This window comes from Typopeltis vanoorti, chromosome 20 (genome assembly GCF_054136105.1).
Source record: "Typopeltis vanoorti isolate ZY-2024b chromosome 20, IOZ_Tvanoo_1.0, whole genome shotgun sequence".
NCBI classification, from domain to species: Eukaryota; Metazoa; Arthropoda; class Arachnida; order Uropygi; family Thelyphonidae; genus Typopeltis; species Typopeltis vanoorti.
Window position 1 is genome coordinate 18,914,511 of NC_143568.1, and position 11,998 is coordinate 18,926,508.

The following is an 11,998-nucleotide window of genomic DNA, read 5'->3' on the forward strand; positions in this document are numbered from 1 at the left end:
TCTCGTAATACTAACGCATCTCTTAACACTAATCCATAATTGGATATACAGATGTATGAAGATCGAAGCGGTGAACAATACACTAAAAGCCACGCATTAAAAATAATGAAAATATATAATAAAATTATCAGGCCAATTGGCATTTTCCGAGCAATATTTCATGTAATATTTTGAGCATGAACATGAAATAAGTAGGGCCAAATTTATAATCGTTTATTATATGCACACATATATATTAAGCACTCTGTCCAAAAAGAAATCGAACTTTTCGAAAATAGAAGTAAACTAGTGGCGCCATCCGTAGTATCTTTTCGTTGTCGAAACCGGCAACACTTCATTAGTGTTGTGTCAACTGTTTGTGACATTCGTTTCATTAGAAGCCGAGTTATAGTGCCAGGAGTGACAGTGTGTTTTGAAGAATGGTTGGTCGTCACGATATTCATGCAGTACGCGACGAATTCTCGCTACCAATCGCTTCAAAACTTCAAGTTAAAACTCACCATTGATCGGTTGGCCAGGCGAAACGAATTCTTTGTGGATAATACCCTTGGAATCGTAGAAACAAATCAGCATTGTCTTTACTTTTGACTTCTCCAAGCGACCTTTTTTCGGATGCCCCTCTTCTGGTGGTCTCCACTCAGTACTCTGGCGCTTTGTTTCGGGCTCATACTCAAAACACCACGTTTCGTCACCAGTAACGATCGTTTCAAGGAAGTTTGAGTCCTTACGAGCGGATGAGGTCTTGTATTCAATTCGATACATTTTTGGTCGCGGTCAACTTGTGGGGAAGAAATCGCCAATTCAATTTACGAAGGCCCAAACTCTCGGTCAAAATGTTGTGCGCAGTTGATGTTGGAATCCCCAATTCATCTTCAATCAATCTCACCGACGATTTCGGGTTTTCGTTGATGAAATCAGGCACTTTTTTGGATGTCAACTTTGCTCAGTCCAGTGTTTGGACGCCCCGGCTGTTCTTCGTCCTCAAGCGTCTCACGATCACTTTGAAATCGTTTAAACCACTCGTAAACGTGAGTATGGGATAAGCATTCATTCCCGTATGCTTTTTGAAGCATTTGATGCGTTTCGGTAAAACTTTTCAGTTTAACTCAAACGTCAATAGCAGCTCTCTGTTTGAAACTAATTTTCCCTCCGTTCGTCAAAACACACTGTCACTCTTGGCACCATAACTCGGCTTCTAATGAAACAAATGTCATAAACAGTTGACACAACACTAATGAAGGTTGCCGCTTTCGACAACAAAAAGATACAACAGGTGGCGCCACTAGTTTCTTCGATTTTCGAAAAGTTTGGTTTCTTTTTAGACAGAGCGTGTATATGCAACCAATCAAAGAGGAATTAATAATTAAATAATTTAATTTCTAATACTAAACCCTTTAATAAGAGGAAAGAATAAATCTAAGAGTCAAAAATTAGAGTAGAATGAATTTATAACTACCAATATATTACTAGTAATCATCATCGCAGTGTGTTCCACATAAAGATGCATTTTAAGATCTAAACTGCTGAATCTATTTGTCCATACCACAATTTTGTTACTGTTTGTAGCCTCATGGAATCTGTGACAGAGATGTTGCTTTTAAATAACATGTGCAATTTATCCAAAGAGCTTTTGAAATCATTGGACATTTGAAGAAAGAGTGGTGCTCGAATACATAGTGCTGCCACCTGTGGTCAAATGTTGCCACTATTTTTATTACAGCGATTAAAATATATGTAGGAATAATATCATTATTCTTCAAATTTAAACCATTAAAAGAGATGAAAATAATTATTATGATCACTTAGTGATGTAATGTTTACATTACGAATAGTGGCATACATTCTGAAAGATACAACTCGTGAAATATCTTCAAGCACCTCGAAGAGAAATTAATAAAATTATATTTAATAAATATATTTTAATAATACTTAAAATAATTATACGCACAAGTTGATAGCAAATTATTATTATTATAAAAAATTATTATTATTATTATCTGAGACCTCGAGGGAATCAAGGACTCATCTTTGTAAGGGTTTTAAATTTAACCGAAAATAGAAATTCCTAGGGTTTATGAAACAAAACATATAATGGGTAAAAGATACAATTTAAAAGCATTACTTTAAGTCTGAAATAAACGAATACAGTGTAAACAAACTTATTATTTTTCTGACATCCGGGACTTCTATAAAGATTCGTGACACCTTCATTAAATGAACAAAATGAATGACGCAGACAAAAGTGCATTGTTATCAATTTTTTTTCCTGATTGTTTCAAAATCTCATTAACGTTTTGATTCCAACATAGCGTACACTTTAAGCATATATAGAAAGAATGAGGTGAAAAGGACAATAGAATCAGACGCAACAATTCAATTCTAAAGCTATTGCTTCTACACGCTTTGTAACAGTGTAACATCCTGAATCATTTCGGTTTATGTTCTTTATTAAAATGCCGTTTTTTTTATTAATATCAGGTAATTAGGTATACAATGTACCATTAACGGCATTGAAGTTACCCCAAAAAATTAATTAATTAGCCTTACTAGATTTAACAAAAATCAAACACAAACCACATTTGTATATCAAAAGAGGTACGTTTCGTGTTATAAGCCATTGTTATTTCTAACACATTATTTAACAAAGGACAGACTGTTTTTTCCCTTTTGACTGTCAACCTCAGCTGCTTTGAAAGGAGACTCTGTTAGTGAAGCAAATACAGGCTTAGTATTAAGGAGTTTCTTACGAAGATATCTGTTTTGATCCTACGTTTCGTAGGATCAAAACAGATTTATTATTATTATTATTATTATTATTATTATTATTATTATTATTATTATTATTATTATTATTAAACATAAATATAAATCCGATGTAACACGCGAGGAATGGAAGTGCGTACTCTGTAGGAAAAACAAAGAAACGCACCTAAAGCAGCCACCTACGACGCAGCTGATTATACCGGAGGCACAATCAGACGACGAACTGAACAGACAAAAAAATGCAGGTGAGTCCTATAATTTCAACTCTTTAAATATACTAATAGAAAACGGTCTATGAACCATAAAAGCCAGCTTAGTAGACCTCGTGCAAGAACTCTTTAATAAACAGAACGAACAAATAACAAAAAAATCTAGCGAATATGAAGATTTGGTCAAACATAATAATTTAGTAGTGATAGAAGTGTTGCAAACGTAAAAGACATTAAAATGAGCATTAACGCACTAAATAACAGGGAACACAAATTGATGAAAGAGACATCCGAACTCCCTCAAGAACTTCATTCTCTAAAACTACGATACAATACAATACGATCGTTTAAATCAGCAACACCATAAAGAAGATCTTATCATAAACGGTCTTCCTGAAACGGCACCTACAGAAAACCTCAGAGACGTGGTTTTAAAATTAGGCCATGCAATTGATATCCCCTTACAGCTTAACGACATTAAAACTGTAAATCGGATTCCTAGGAAAAGCTAAACCCAAGGCTTGCCACGACCTGCACCAGTCATAATTCGTCTTACGAGTAACTCCACAAGAGACAATCTCATAAAAGCCAGCAGGCAGAAAAAACCAGTTGCCAAGGACTTGAACGCACAGCAGGACAATACACCAATTCTTCCTATCCGAATTTTTAACACCATTTCTTTCCTTTCTTGGTACAACCAGAATCTGTTGTACCAAGAAAGGAAAGCAAAAATAGAAAAGAATTACCAATTTTTGTGAACCAGAGATGCCAAGATATTCATAAGGAAGTCACAAACTTCAAAGCCGATACAAATTAAAAGTTCAGAAGACATAGAGAGTCTGCCACAATGAAAAAAAAAGCCTCCTAATTAGCTCAAAAAGAAGCCCACAATATAAAAGACTGTGAACCAGCAAGACAGATGCAACAACGCCAGAATATATCGGCAATTTCACTTAGATCAGACCTTTCAGATCATTCATTTGACCTCCCAAACACCTGCCTACTTCCAACACAGCAACCAAATCAATAATATATATATATATATATCGGCAATTTCACTTATATATATATATATATATATATATATATTATTGATGTGTGTATATATAGATATACACACATCAATAATATATCTATATACAGTATATTATAGATATATTAGTGATGAGAATAATAAACTTTGCCATTGTAAAAAAAATATTATTGTTATTATTATTATTATAATTATTTTATTATACAAAAAATTCTGCATAATCTGCATTGTTAATATTAGAAGAACATGTGTTGTAAATAGATGATATAAAGGCAAAAAGGTATTATTAAATATTTTAATTGAAATCCAATGTAGAAAATGCAGCACTTAGTGCTGAATTGTGTAAAATTATAAGTTGCAATGTCACTTAAGATGTTTATTGTATGTGTAAATATTTTAGCAATCAATAAATTATAAAAAAATAAAAATAAAAAAAATTATACGAAGTCAAATATTTCAATACGCAGTACTAGAAATCCACACAGACATCAACACGACTCTCTCCAAGACCAAAATGAAATCACAGCATATTTCTACCAAAACACAATTGTAATCAACGGCACCAAAACACAGATGTTAATAATATACAACCCGAGAATCATGCGCCCGCACCACTATCGATACACTGTCACACACATACTGTGGCATTAACAACACTAAAACCTGACAATAACCCGAAATCAAACCTGTAACACATTCAAAATACCTTGGTCTTTACATAGATTGTCACCTTAAATGGACAAAATATATAGATTACCCACACGCTAAACTCTGCATCATCGCAGCAAAACTCTTCCAAGTAAAAGACATTATTCCACCTAACATAAAAAACTCCTATATCACGGTATCTGCGAATCCCTACCCAGATACGATATAACATCTATGCAAACACATCAAACAGCCACCTAATAAAATTAGAAACATTACATAAGAAAATTGTGTCAACAGTGATTTGGACACCTTGCACGCATCAACCAATATTTTACCAGCACATGGCGACACACAGAATCCTGAGCATTAAAAACCTGAAACACTACATAATATTACTAAGGAATTACTTCAACATCACTTTTCGAAACAACAGAGACACATATCGTATAACACGACCCACAACAACCCTCTACATCCCCACACCCTTCAACAACTCATACGGTTCTTTTGTGAGATCACATCAGATACCCACGCTACTCAACAACCTACCAAGAAAGTTAAAACACGTAGATAGCTACAGAACATTAAAACACGAACTCTGGAAAATATACCAACAAAGTTAATATACCATTAACACTAACATACACATCACAAATTACCAGCATCCCGTGCCTACATGCAATCCATAAACAGTAAGAACAACATAAATAGTGAAGGCTAATCCCACGCTCTTCATAAAAGCTAACCCCAGCTTCGAAGTAGGTGGGATTAATCCGCCTCATTCAAGTACACGTAATCCTCATAATTAAAAATTGCAAATTACGTAAGAAAACAATCAATACGGTGTATAATAATAATGAAGATACTGATATAAAAATTGTGTATATGTAATTAGGTAGTATAATAATAAGCTATGATATTGATATTGAAAAAAAGTATGTACATTTATGTTTAAAAAAATCACTGTACTCTACATTTTTTACTGAACAGAAAATGTAATAGTATACTTTATTGTATATATGTATATACTCTGTATGAGGATAAATAAAATATTATTACAGTTTAAAAAAATATTATGTTTTTATTTAGAAAATATTTAGAAAATAGTATCCGACTAGTTTCGTTCATCCTAAAACTGGTGACTTCGACAAAATAAGAAAAATTGATTCATCCTAAAACCCAAATGTGAAGTATCGTGCCATGCTGTAGCTGTCATCATGCGAAGGATGGAAGTGATTGTTGGCGAAATTGAAATCTGAGATGTTGAAGGATATGGTGAGAGACTTCCTGATGTTGTACATAACAGTTTGATTACTATTCAAAGATCCATGCGATAACTTCGTTGTAGTCCTCTTATCCTTTAACTAAAATGTGCAGCTAAAAATAAAACACTATAACATTAATATTCGGATGAAATTAATATCAAAATTAACGGAACATTGGTGATGACAAATATGATACTAACATATCTTATGTTAATTCTGAAGTTTATGGTACTTATTCTAGACCTTTGTTTTGTAAATTTATTCCTCTGCAGTTTCTAAAGTTGTCGAAAAGTTAATTTGAAATGCTAAGCAATTTTCAACAAATATTATGAAAACGGGAACAAGCATACGCAATTAATATCGTATATAAGTTTGTTTAAACGTGATTTATTTCGTGTGTTATTGTGTGCTAAGAATGTCTATCTGATAAACATGCTTTTATGGAAGGTGCAGAGACGTCACTTAGTAAAAGTGAAAAGTTGGACTTTGAACTCGAACAGTTCATCATTCTTACTTCATCTCTCTCTCTCTCTCTCTCTCTCTCTCTCTCTCTCTCTCTCTCATTCAAACCTAATGAAAAAGTCCAAATATGCTTGTGTTTGGGAACCTCGCATTTCTGAGATTCAGTCTTTTGTAGTTTAATAGTTTATTATCATTCCCATCACGTATACAAGATATTTGTATTATATAATTCAAGTCGTACAATTCAATGTAAGTAGTAGTAGGGGTCCCACTAGTGACCAGATCAAGATCAAGATAAGATAAGGAATCGTGACATGATTGGTTGATGACGTCATTGTGTGCATGGCTTCATGGGTTTGGAATGTTTGGAATTTCCCTGTGGGCATATGTGTCACTGGCTTCAGTTCTTGTGTTTTGGTTCGCGTATGGAATTATGGGTGATGGTAGAGATAAGGAATCGTATCGTGGGTGTGTGTTGTTTTCAGATGTAGATACGTGACGTCATTTGTTATTTGTAAATAAATGTCGTCGTTTGTTATTTGTAAATAAGTGACGTTGTTGTTTTGAATGGAAAGGATGATATTAGTGGATAAGAAATCGTGTCGTGATTGGTGGACATTTTAAACCAGATCGAGATCAAGATAAGATAAGGAAATGTGACGTGAATATTTGTTGTTAGTTGTAAATAAGTGATGTTATTGTTTTGAATGGGAAGGATGATTTTAGTGGTTAAGTAATCGTCTCGTGATTGATGGGACACTTCTGACAAGATCGAGATCAAGATAACATTAGGATTCGTGACGTGAATGTTTGTTGTTATTGAGTTTGGAATGATAATTTAATTTAACTATATTCTATGTCACACAAACATACAGTTTTTTTTTCTTCTATAGATGGTTGTACTAATTTTCCAATACATTTTGGGTATTTCTTTCCTGTTAAAGTGTGGGAATTCTTAGAGAAAGTCGTGATGGCTCTCGTGTTTCGAGTTTTTCTGAATAATTAATTATATACTTAAAGTACCTGTCCTTAAACACACACACACACATACACATTAGACATAAAAAATCGCTAATGTGTCCATGTTGATACTCTAATATATACCCTATGATTATTCTTATGAAAAAAAAAATACTATTCAGTATTAGAATTACGCTTACCAAACAATAAGCGATCAGTTATGTTTAAGTTAAAAAAGTACTTACAGCTTTCCAGATGACTCTTCTAAATACGAATATTCCAAAATAGTTCAATTATATATCCACAACACAACACAAACACAAAAACCACAAAGAATGAAATTTCTTTTATTGAGCTTGGAATGATAATTTAATTTAACTATATTCTATGTCACACAAACATACAGTTTTTTTTCTTCTATAGATGGTTGTACTAATTTTCCAATACATTTTGAGGTATTTCTTTCCTGTTAAACGGTGGGATTCTTAGAGTAAGTCGTGATGGCGGAAGTCTTTCGAGCTTTTCTGAATAATTAATTATATACTTAAAATACCTGTCCTTAAACACACACAAACACATACACATTAGACATAAAAAAAATCGCTAATGTATCCATGTTGATACCCTAATATATATCCTATGATTATTCTTATGGGAAAAAAAAAAAACTATTCAGTATTAGAATTACGCTTACCAAAAAACATACGACCAGTTGTTATGTATAAGTTAAAAAAGTACTTACAGCTTTCCAGATCTCTTCTAAATACGAATATTCCAAAATAGTTGAATTTTATATCCACAACACAACACAAACACAAAAACCACAAAGAATGAAATTTCTGTAAATACTGTAACCTGAACTAGTTACTTCGTCCTTTAGATTACAGACGTGGTTTCGTCATTTGCAATATCCCATAGCGAGCGGTTTTTTTCAAAGGGGATGACATGAGTCACATCCGTAAATTGGGGTATTGTTCAAAAGGTAGCATTTCCTCAAGTTTGGATATTTCTCAAATAATTACATATGACTAAGGACTTGGTATCAAGATGTTTGAATAACACATATCCTAAAATTATTCATTCTTCGTTACCGTCGGAATTCATTGGTGTTGTTAATTAATGCTTACATTTAATTTTAATTTAGAGTACTATCCGATTGGTTGTCTGTATTATTTATTTCCCACTGTTGCCCAAGCTTGGTGGGAAAGTCTATGCGCCGTTTTGTTTAGATTAAGTGTTATTTCCGGTTTCGAATTCCGATTGTTGTTAGAGTATGGAATTCTAACAAGTGAAATTATTATTATTATTTTTTTTCTTCAAATTGAATGGTTATTTTCTGTATTTTACTTTTAAAGGTCATTTTCTAACAGAATAACTGAGCAGGATTAATAAATATATAAAGTATATGTGAATTTATTTTCCAACACTGAATATTTCTCATTACGTCTTGTCTTTAAGTTGTCCAAGCTTGGTGGGAAAGTCTATGCGCCGTTTTATTTAGGGTAAGTGTTATTTCCGGTTTCGAATTCCGATTGCTCTTAGAGTATGGAATTCTGACAAGTGAAATTATTATTTTTTTTTCAAATTGATTCGTTATTTTCTGTATTTTACTTTTACAGGTCATATTCCAACAGAATAACTGAGCAGAATTAATAAATATATAAAGTATATGTGAATTTATTTTCCAACACTGTATATTTTGGTTTCCGTTGGGAAATTACCAATATAACTATTAATTTTACCTTCGATTCCTTGTGCTCTTAACCTATTTCTGTAAGTAGAATTTATTTGTGAATTATTTTCCCACACTGTTAATTTTCATTCATTAACCTTGTTTGTAGATAACGAACAAATAAGATTTTTAAGTCAATGAATCAAAAAAAAAAAAAAAATTCTCTGGTTACTTTGTGGCATGAAATTTCACAAGGAAGAAAAAAAAAAGTTATCTTCCTTCTTAAATTTGTATAACACATATACGACACCCAATTTGTTCATTTAAATTTACACATTTTATTAAACGAAATATTATTTACAAATTGTATTTACTGAATCTAACAATACAGAAAATAAATAAATTGAAAAATATATCAAAGGTTCTTCCATGCTTGTGGAATTGCCATCGTATGGTTTTGACAATGTGACTCTCATCTGAAAGTTAATTTTTCGTTTGGCGTTCGTTGGGAATTTATTACTGTAGTAAAATTAAGGGTTGTGTATTTATTTCTGTGAAACCAATACGTATACTTAAGAGAATTATTAAAAGCACAGAATCCTTCGTTATGTTTCCAAAAGCATTTAAAAGTACACGTTATGTTTTCACGTTTCAGGCATCCAATTTCATTTAAATCAAGAACAGGCCTCCCTATTAACTTCGTTAATGTTTTTGATTTTTCTCTTCCTTTGGCAAGTAATATATGATATTTGCATGTTGATTCTATCATCCAATCTCTTAGTTTGTCCAAAGCTAGTGAACCAATTTCCCACTTCAGCTGATGGTTATATTTTATTAACCAAGAATTCTGTTTTTTAACTCTTTCAGGTAATTCTTTCCAACTACAAGGTGATTTTGTCACTGCATATCTTACACTAATTCCATCAGAAATACAAATTTCTTTAGGAAATAAATTTGAACCCTTATTCAACAAAAATTGTACATCAATTATCCCAATGATAACTGAAAATTCGTATTTTTCACCCACTGTCGATTTTTCATAATCGTTTTCCTTCATTCTTCTTCTTCGATTACTTCATATGGCACCACAAATAAATAGTTATTTATTATTATTTCACTGGCTATTAGCTCTGATCATATACTTTATGGTAACATTCGTTTACAAAATTCTAAACAATTAGAACTTTTCACAAAGAAACTTTCAAAGAATTTGTGGCTCACCCATTATTTTTGCATTACCAAACACAAATCACAAAACAGCAGCTGCAGTAGATGAACGATTACCTTATGTCCAAAGTCACTCGACTCTCTGGTATTTTCTTATAGTACTGTTTACACTTACCATCCCCTACCCTGACCGTTCCTTCAAAAATGAACCTTTTGTGCAGATGACTCAACGACATGTTTTCACATGCTGTTGGATATACTGTTGGTGTGTTTTTATCTTACTTTGTGTAGGGAAAGGTAAAATTTGTATATGTGTTATCTGTAGAGTACAAACATTTTCTCTATGCCAAACTTTAAAGAAGTGTTAAACTCACGTTTTGTTGGTTTAATTAGGTGCTTCTCTCTTTCTCTCTCTCTCTCTCTCTGTAAAAATAACCAAATTCTAACAGTTCGGATTTTTGATTATGTGAATGATTTGTTTTCAGATAACTCAAATAATGTCAATAGGTAGCATTAGACAAAATAAAAAAAATAAAAAGACGCGTTTTTTTATTTTTTTCCAAAAAGTTTTCATAAAAAACGCGTTTTTTCCTAAAAAGTTATCATAAAAAACAAGTTTTTAAATTTTTTTTTTCCCAAAAAAGTTATCAGTATGAATTGGCGGTGACATCACTAAAAGATATCCGCAAACTATGAGCTCACTCATCTCCACTAGGCTGAGCAGACATCTTCTGGAGGAGAGGGGATGGTGAGAGGCTAAGGTGATGGGGTTAGGTGGGGGAGCATTGCAGGGAAGACATCTGTCACCCTCTGTGATATCACAGTATGAGAGACATGTTCCCCAGAAATATCTAAACACATAACGACATTGTTGTCATGTTTTGTTTGGCTATGGAATTGTGGGTGATGTTTTTGAGATAAGATATCTTGGAATTTTCCCAGGGTGACACACATCCGTCATTGTCGTCATGGTTTATCCAACACCATGTAGAAACATGTCCATATATCATCTGTGCAAAAGTTTCCTTTTGGAAGGAACGGTCAGGGTTAAGGGTCAGGAAAACTGTACTATAAGGAAAAATAAACGAGTCAAGTGTCTTTGCAGTTACGACAATTCGTTCATCCTGTGAAGTTATCATATTGTGTTGTGGTGATTGGTATCCAGGAAAGTAAAGTAAAGTAAAATAATGGGTGAGCCACAAAAGTCATTGAAATTTTCTTTCTTCAGGAAAATAGCATGAGACAAAACTCTTCACCTAGCTCTAAAAGGATGGAAACCGATTATTATTTTAGAAGACACGTACATTGTGATGTATTTATCCCAGACCACTTGGGAAAAATTACACAGGAAGTGGTCTGATATCCTCGGCTACTTGCAAAGAAGAGTTGACTACGAAATGGACCTCGGTGATTGTTATATTCTGAAATGCCAAGATAGGGAACTAATACTTGATGATACAGGAGCTGATGGAAGTAAGGTTTTTTCTATTAGTTGTGAAGAAGCTGAGAGATTTTCAACAAAAATGTACGACATTGATAATCATTTACTATTTTTGGAAACTGAATTACCATCTGTCCGTATAATGGGAAAAATTATCGCTCAACATTTAAATTCATCAATGGTAAAATTAGACTTTCAAGATTTTATCCAATTCGATAAAGATTCTTTATTTTGGGACATTTACGAACATTTTACAAAAACTGTTTGTGTATATTTGCTGACAAAAGAATACACAGAATGTTTAGCGAGGCATGGTGTCATTTCCAGACTGACACAATATCAAACATATGGAAGTGTGGTTACCATGGTATCTGA